At 33.0% G+C, this 9143-nt stretch overlaps 1 pseudogene; it reads left to right on the plus strand.

Moving 5' to 3' along the window:
- Positions 1-8392: 8392 nt before the first annotated feature.
- Positions 8393-8512, plus strand: LOC112485232 (annotated as a pseudogene).
- The last annotated feature ends 631 nt before the right edge of the window (positions 8513-9143 follow it).

The following is a 9143-nucleotide window of genomic DNA, read 5'->3' on the forward strand; positions in this document are numbered from 1 at the left end:
ATAATGAAGTGCTCCAACCAAAAGATAGAGTGGCTTAATGGATAAGAAAACAAGACCCCCACATATGCTGCCTACAAGAGACTCACTTCAGATTAAAAGATACACACAGACTAAAGGGGAGGAGATGGAGAAAAATATTGCTTTGATGGACCTAGAGAGTATTGCGCTGAATGAAATGGGTCAGATAGAGAAAGACAAATATTGCATGATTTCATGTACATGTGGAATCTAAAGAACAAAATCAACAACAACAACAAAAGCAGAAATAAACTATAGATACAGAAAATATTTTGAGGGCTACTAGATGGGAGTGGGATGGAGGGCTCAAAAAAAAAAAGGCAAATGGATTAAGAGGTACAAATGGATTGTTGCAGAATAGACATGGAGATATAGAGTGTAGCATGGGGAAGATGGTTAATAATGTTGTAATAAATATGTAAGCGGAAGAGGAGTACTAGATTTAGTGGGGTGATTGCAAGTTATGTGGAGCTCTGATCACTATGCTGTACAACTGAAAATGGTATATTATTGTACGCCAACTATAATTGAAAAAAACTCATTGAATTGTACAATGTAAATACAAGCAACTAATTGTCTATTTTATTTCAATAAAGATAGAAAAAAAGTGTCTACTCAATAATTAGATCCCCACTCTTTAACAAAAAAGTACTATGTAAGGACTCCCTAAACAAGATGTTATAGGATATGACATAATCACTCTCTGATATTAAGTGGCATACTGATTATCCTCATTTTTTTTTAAGAAAATCATTTTGCTATTAAAATAAGTTCACACCAAATGGTATTATTATTAATAAAATATAGGTTGGTTAAATTTCATGCATACCATTGTGATTTCAAACAAGTCATCAACCAGCTTTCTTTTTGAAAACTTTTAAAGAGGCTTTTGCTTTTTAATAAATATTTCTATGAAATTTACTCAATATTTATCTTAATAAATGCATAATTAACATTTCAAATTTGTTTTGAGGAAAATGATGGTTATATAACACTTAATGGTCCAAATTTGTTTTGAGGAAAATGATGGTTATATAACACTTAATACTTCCCTAAAACATTGTTTCTCAAAGTTATTGCAGTTTTCAAAGTCTGATCTTACTTGACCAGCAATTATTTTCAGTTTAACTTGTTTAACACCTGAGCTGGAGAGCAAGTCAACCTTACAAATGTAAAGAATGATATTGCAATACAGGCTTGCTGTTTTTATTTTAGCTATATATAAGTGACAAATTTACTTGAAACATTTTCTATCTTAAGTTTTAATCAGTACAAGAAGACAGAAAAACTGGGACCAACTCTCCAGGGTTTAAATGGCAAAGGACACAGGGAAAGTTAAGTTGTCAGCTAAACCCTTGGGCAGTTCACTTCTTCATCCAATCAGACACTGAACTAATTTTTTGCTCTGTATTCAGAAGTTTTAACATTATGTAAACATATGTGTACATGAAAATATGTATTTTATAACTACAGTGATTACATTGGTTGGGTAATTTTGATCATATAATGTTTAATATCATACATAAGATGTCATAGGCTGAGAAAAAGAAATTGTCACAATAACCACCAAATCTGCCTACTCAGAAATCATATTTTGTTTTAGTATAGCATAGAGGATTTTGTCAAACAGAAAATCTTATATCTTACCTCCGTTTCTCTTTAAGAATCTTATGCTTTGCTTCCACATCTTCCACAGCTTTCTGTAATACATCCTGGAGAAGTACATTTGGTTAGGACAGACTACTATACCATTGAATTAACGAAAGCTGAGCTTATATTATCCTATTATACAAATGTTTCGCAACAGTAACAGTGATAGGTCACATTGCCTAATGCAATTCTACCACAGTAGATAATAAATACTTGATAAATAACTAAGTTCCAATAGCTAAGAAGCCAAACTAAATCCTAGCACACAGTTCATTTCTTGCACAAATTCCGACGTCCTCTCTGCCTTTCAGAAAAAGAGCCACTGCTTCCTGTAGTGTTACAATGTTTTCACATAAACGTGGTGAAGGCTTGGGGAAGTCATTGAGTGTACCTAGACCCTGGCTTTTGTCTGTGAGAACAGAAAATGCTGAATCATGTGATCAATCACTAAGGCTTCTTTCAGTAAATAAATTATAATTTCAAAACAATGTGTCAGTAGTCCAAAGAGTCTCCTTTATATCAAGTTACAGACACCCCTAACTCATACTTTCTAAACTTTCCCTTTAGTGATATCCCATCCATAGGCTTTCTACCTTTCAGAATGCAATACCATTCTCCTCTACCTTTATTCTCTTTTAATTTACTACATTGGCTCATTCACTACCCTATCTCTAGTATGTTCCAACCAGGCAGAAAAAAAAAAAAGATAATGCATTATTATTTCACAAATAAAAACAGACTTTTAACATGTTCCATACACCTGATGTGCAAAATGGGCATCTCATTTGATGGGTATACCACTGACTGAACATGATTTTCACTGACTTTAAAATAAAAGAAAGTCATAAATGGTTGGTAAGTATTTCACTTCAGACTCAACAACTCAACTGCCAAGAGAAATTTAAGAGGTGAAAAGCCAAGGTCATTCTGTTTTGCTCCCCTCTCTGTGTTACAGAAACCAGTATGCATCAGAGAAACAGAGAAAACTGGTCAAAGACTTCCCTGCCCTTCCTGTCACTGCACTCAGAACATAGAGCAGAGAGGCAACGAGGGTAACAGGTTAAGGCAAGAAGAAAGTAAGGTCCTGACCCATTAGAAAGAGTCTCATCTCACAAATTTTATAACTTTCACTTATCTCACAAATACATAAAGCCAAGGATACTGATTACTTAAAGACAAAATTTTAAAAGCTTAAACTTTAAATCAGTAGCAAGGTAGGTCTACCTTTAACTTAAAAAAATAAGTGAGAAGAAGAAAGAAAAAAAAATAAGTGAAAAGAAAAAAAGTAAGAGAATTTTGGAAAGTCATGGATAGCTCTGGAACACTACCATGAGCTAACCTTTGATTTCATCCCCTATTCATGGCCGCTATGTTCTTGAATATTTAAGAGCAAATTACAGAAAACATTCATATATTGAGTCTGCAGAAGAGAATAAAAGAAAAGGTGAAGTGAAGCATTTTTTTTCTCCAAATACTTACTTATCCCTTTGTATACAAGCAAATATGTTGTGTTATGATTAACCATAGTAGAAAGCTTCGTATCATATTTTTGGTAAAAGTTAGCAAACTTACATGTCCTGCAACAATACTCTTTTCCTCTTAGTCATCATGCATTATAATTAATAATTTTTTAAAACCTATCTTACTCATAGGTATATTGCAAAAATTACAGAGAATGTTTATGAACTATGTGGAGAACCTCATAAGAAAAGAGCTTTGCAAACTGAAAGCATTGTTATTAATATTCATAATTACAGCATATAATTCCCAACACTAGAAAGAAAGATTGCTTATTAATCTTCTCCTTGCTGTCCCCATTTATTTAGGTCCACAGGGAGCTATAATATGAAAAAATATTTTCAAAGAGACTTGATAGGCTAGTTTTTTCTGCTAACTTTCACTATTTTCTCCTTTTCCTTTTTTTTCACTTTAAAGAGATGAGTTGTAATTCTCTTCTCCACTGTTCCCAATTCACCCCATGTTTTTTTCATCTTTACACTGTCTCAGGCTTCCCCCAGTTGCTGAGTTTCCTTTCCCTTCTCTGCACTCATCTGTTCTGTTTACCTGTGTTAAAAATCTGGCTTGTCTGCTTTTACGAGTTTAGGGAGTAAATGATAAGAGACAACCATGTACAGGAAAAAGCAAATGACAATGTTTGCCATTTAAGAAGCCAACTCTGTATGTCATACCTTGGTGGGAGAAGACAAGGAAGATCTGTCAGGCTGGTTTACTTTGATTTGTGCTTCTTTCAATATAAGTTCAGCTAGAAGCAGAAGCAAGATAACTATAATGCCATAAAATTATTTTAAGCAATTTTAAGTGATATATATGTGTGTGTATGTATACACATATGTGTGTATAGATAGAGAGAAAGACAGCCATAAAAAGTGAGAAAGACTTATAGAAAATTCTATATTCTTTTCATAGCTTATACATTCCAAGTCTAGGTAGCCATACCAGACTTTCTCTTAGGCATGGCAATTTAAAGGGCATAAACATATACATACAAATTTAAAAGTCATGGCTGAATGGCTGATGGAAAACTCTCTAAAATCCATAAAATTAATGGATGCAGAGCTACTCCTTACTCCTAGAGCACTGGGAAAGGATGACTCTGCCCTTGCTGTGGGAGTGAACACAGAACATTCTTTCTTAAAGTAAATGCAACGCTAGTCTCCAAAATGATCTAACTCAGCAGCAATGACAACAAGGGTTTATAAAAGATGTCAATCCAGTTCCAAGTGTGTACTTAGAATTTGGATCTTACTTAGAATAAATAACATTATAACTAGAGATGAGATGAGAAAAATGTGTTATGTAGTTCTTTAGAAGTAGGAACTACATTTGATGAATTGTGGTCATTCTTACGATGCCTAGAGCAGTGTATATCTCAGAGTAAGTACACAATTCATGTTTGTAGTATGAATAAACGATAGTGAGGTAGGCCATAGGTAATTACATACCCATCTTCACTGCTTCTTCTGCCTTTTTAACTTCATTTTTAAATGTTCCTTTAAAAGAAGATGTGACATACAGATACTTTCTGAAAAAAGAAAGAACATAAGTCAGATTATCATTTTAAAGTATAAAAGAATAATCTTTAAAAAAAGATAAACCCCAGAGATACATAATTATTAAGAAAGATTCATAGAGTAAGTTACACCTAGCTGATAAATCAGAAAGCTTTATACCTAAGAAGAAATTCCTTACCTTTTAATAAAACTTGACAATTTTGCTTTTATAAGAGAACTTCAGAAGAGAGAGAAGAAAATCTCTGCCCACACAAATGTTCATGTACACACATAAAATAGGATAGTTTTCTTAAAAAGAAAAATTTCTATGCAACTGTTCCATTATCAAAGTTTTGGTTCATATACGTAATCACCTATCCAGACCCTCACTGAGACGGGATAAACTGCTTCTCCCAGTCTTCGGTTATAGCTAACTGAATGCTCAGAAACACACATTATTATCATTTTAAACCACTAAAACATATTTTCTACTTTATCACCATTGCTTTAGTTCAAGCAAAGGTACTCTAGGTCAAAGAATAGAAAAAAAATGTGTACATATATCCATAAACTCAAAATGAGCAAAGTGCAGGAGAGAAAAGCTCTGTAGAACAGAGGTTCTCTGAATGGAATTGAAACTATGTGTACCTGTTATAGAGGATTCCTGGAACCCAGGATTTTAAACGTTGATTTAAGTCATCACAGGGAGAAAACTTCCAGAACAATGTTTGGTTTGAGAATACTCAAATCTTTGGTACACCTCATTCTATAACTTTTGCTTCACGTCTCTATTATAGACTCAGGAGCTCACCATTCTCTGAAATCTTCAAGTTTAGAAAGGTATCACATTTTTAGCGAGAGGTAGGTGACCTGTAGGTCATCTCTGGAAGCCAAAAATGTCTTAAGACATGTAAAAAGGGGTGTCTGCTCAAGCAGAAGGGAGAATCTAAATCTATATGCTCCAAAGAGTCTATGCCAGGGATAGGCAACAGATGGGCTAGCAGCTTCTTTTGGTACAGCTTAAAATCTAAGAATGTTTTCTGCAATTTTAAAAAAAAATTATAAAAAATATATGTAAAGAAAAAATAAGAACATGCAAAAGAGACTGAATGTAGCCAGATATTTACTATCAGGCCCTTTACAGAAAAGGTTTGCCAACCCCTGGAATCTATGCTAATAGTAATGGCTCTTAAATGATAGCTTGATCTAATATTGCCTTGACATGTTCTGACTTTTAAACAATGTACACAGGAATGCAAATTCTTCATTCTATAAACTGGGCACACATAATTTAAATGTTTCTTGGATGGAGTCTGTTTATAGTTTGTTTAAAACTCTCTTCCATTTTCTCGACAGAAGTAATACAGACATACTCAAGACAGAACACCTTTGTGATTGAGCACTAAGAGCTGGACTGCCTGGAGCCCATTTGTCTTGGTAAAGGTCTAGGTGTGCTCCTTCATACTAGTGTAATCCTGGGAAAACTACTCATTTTCCATGATTCCATTTCTTTATCTATAAGGAAATTATATCTGGATCATAACAACAGTATCTACCTCACAAGGTTGTTATGAGAATTAAAGATGTCAGTGCAGCTAAGAACAATGCTGGTTTGGAGTGAGTACTTAAAATGTGTTATTATCATCACATATTAAGTACTTACTCTCTCGATGTGTGTTTAGAGGAAAAAACTGTGATAGGAATGAGGAAATGAAATGAGTAGCCAGATAAATCTCTTTTCTTTTAAGAATCTGAATGATTTGTAAAAGTTTTCCCAGTTACCTACATGAAAAGGCTTAATGTTAAAAAGCAACTAAAAGTCAACAAAAAAACTAAGTCATCCTATATTAGTCTACTTCGAGGTTTAATGAACAATTCAAGTTATAATAACTAACTCTGTGTCTTTATTGCTAACTTTAATGTTCATTTTCCCATAAGCTTATACAGTTAACCACAGAAAAGGAACACCCATAAAAATCTAAGGTAAAGTAATTCAGTTTGTTTCTTGATTTTCTTTTATACTGAACATAAGTCGTATAAGTCATAGTCTAGATATATTCCAAATTAGTCTTTATTATACTTAGACAACAGCAAAATTTAAGTTTTAAAAAGTAGAAAGCATTTGGTCTTATGTACTGGAATTATCATTTGTTTTTTGTTTAAATCACATATTAATTACATAATTAATCTGTCTTGAATCATTTATTTTAAAGCAAATCTTTTTTAAAATTCAAAATAAAATCAAGGATAAACTGAACAATGAAGAAATCCTTCAAACATGATATGAACTAAATATTCTCAAACATTTTTACAGACTGTGTTTACAACCATATGAAAGTACAGGTGGAATAAAGGTGCCAACTCTGCATTAGTGCTTAATTTTAAACAATAAAGAACAAAAATGGTGTTATCTTTGTAGTCTGCATCATTGAGATAACCTGTCCCAGATGACCTGCACATGTCAGATGATCTGCATATCTTTCCAATTTAAATTTTACGATTGTTCATAACAATTATAGAAAGCTAAGAAATATATACACTTTTATAAATCCAGTGTAATGAATCTCCCCATTCTCATAAAGAAAGCTTCCATCAGCCTGACACCTCGATTTTTTTTCTACTCGTGGATTCTTGAATACAAAAATGCCTTTGAGCGCCAGAGTCACATACCTACTGGAGAAAAGGAAGAGAATCCACCCACTCTGTCTGATCCTCAGTCCTTGTAACTAAAGAACAAGAGAATGGTGCCCCTCTAGGACTGGGGCTCCAGTTCCTTAGTGGCTAGAATTTTTTCTAAACCCAAAAATTTCTAAATTTTTTCTGCTAAATTTGGTATTTACTTTACTTCAGCTTTTAGGCTGCAACCTCTGCTTCCAGATTATTTCTGTCTTCTCTTTAAACTCTGCCATGTCTACATTTTAAGTCTTTACTCTTCCTCACTCACTTTACCTTCTACCTCCTTTTCCATCAGTGAAACTACAACAAAATATTTTGCTTATACATACTTTCTATATAAAACTCTGCTAAATTTGGTATTTACTTTACTTCCGCTTTTAGGCTGCAACCTCTGCTTCTAGATTATTTCTGTCTTCTCTTTAAACTCTGCCATGTCTACATTTTAAGTCTTTACTCTTCCTCACTCACTTTACCTTCTACCTCCTTTTCCATCAGTGAAACTACAACGAAATATTTTGCTTATACATACTTTCTATATAAAATAATTTATTAAATATTTTCTTCTATAAGAGCTCAAAAATCATAAGATCAGTGAAAAGTATTGAAGGAAATGAAAATTTAAACAATGTAAAATTTTTCCTCCTTAGAATAGTAAAAATGAAAAAGAAAATACTGTTAATAGCAAGTACGGATTTGGAACCAGACAAAAGGGCCCTCAATGTAAGAATAAATTAGTTTCTAGTTCTTGGAAGGTAAATTAACAGCACTCATAAAAATTAATGGTATATCTATCTTCTGACCCAGAAATTTACTTCTATAATATGTCCTATAGAAATAATCACATATAAGCATAAATTTACAGATGTCCAATGATGTCCAAGCATCTGCTTAGCATAATAATAAAAACCCTTAAAACTCTAACTATATCTCAATAAAAAAAATAGTTAAATAAACCATAGAGTACTATATAATATATTTAACAATGATAGAGAAAGATCTCCAAGACATAATTTTTATAAATGAAAAGAACATTGTGAGTCTACGGCCATATCACCCTGAACACAACCCGATCTCGTCTAATCTCGGAAGCTAAGCAGGGTCAGGCCTGGTTAGCACTTGGATGGGAGACCACTTAGGAATATTGAGTGCTGCAGGCATTAAAAAACAAAGAAAGAAAAGAACATTGCACATAATTTTACGTTTTAAAGAACTCTGTGTGTGTGTGTGTGTGTCTGTGTGTGTGCACGCACACGCGCAATAGACAGTCTAGAAGGGTTTTTATTAAACTCCTAGCAGAGGTCCCTTTTGGGGAAATCACGAATTGCTAGAGCACATACTGTAATAACAAGTAGTAAAAGAGGCTTTTAGTTATTTGATTTTTTCCCAATATCTAACTTGGTATTATCTGAATGTTTATTAATTTTACAATTTTAAGAGCAAAATAGAACTCCCCCTCAAGAGAAATAAAAATATGAAAAAAGCTGAGTAATTTTGAAGGTTTTATGTTGCAGGAGTACAGCATAATACAGCATTTCAAGTGACTGTTTTGATCAGAAACACCTGCAGAAATTTAAACTTTCATTGGCATTTAACATTCAGACTTACAAAATTTGTTCAAAGCCCTTTGGCTAATTTCAAATATAATATTTAAACTTTTTAGTTGAAAAAGACTACAATTAAAGAAAAACTTTTGTGAACTTTTATTTATGCAGAAAAAATTATCCCACAGTTATGAATCATAAGTATATTGCAGTGTTCACAATCATAATTATTTTCTTTTTAAAATTA

The sequence above is a fragment of the Pteropus alecto genome, unplaced genomic scaffold, assembly GCF_000325575.1.
Source record: "Pteropus alecto unplaced genomic scaffold, ASM32557v1 scaffold270, whole genome shotgun sequence".
NCBI classification, from domain to species: Eukaryota; Metazoa; Chordata; class Mammalia; order Chiroptera; family Pteropodidae; genus Pteropus; species Pteropus alecto.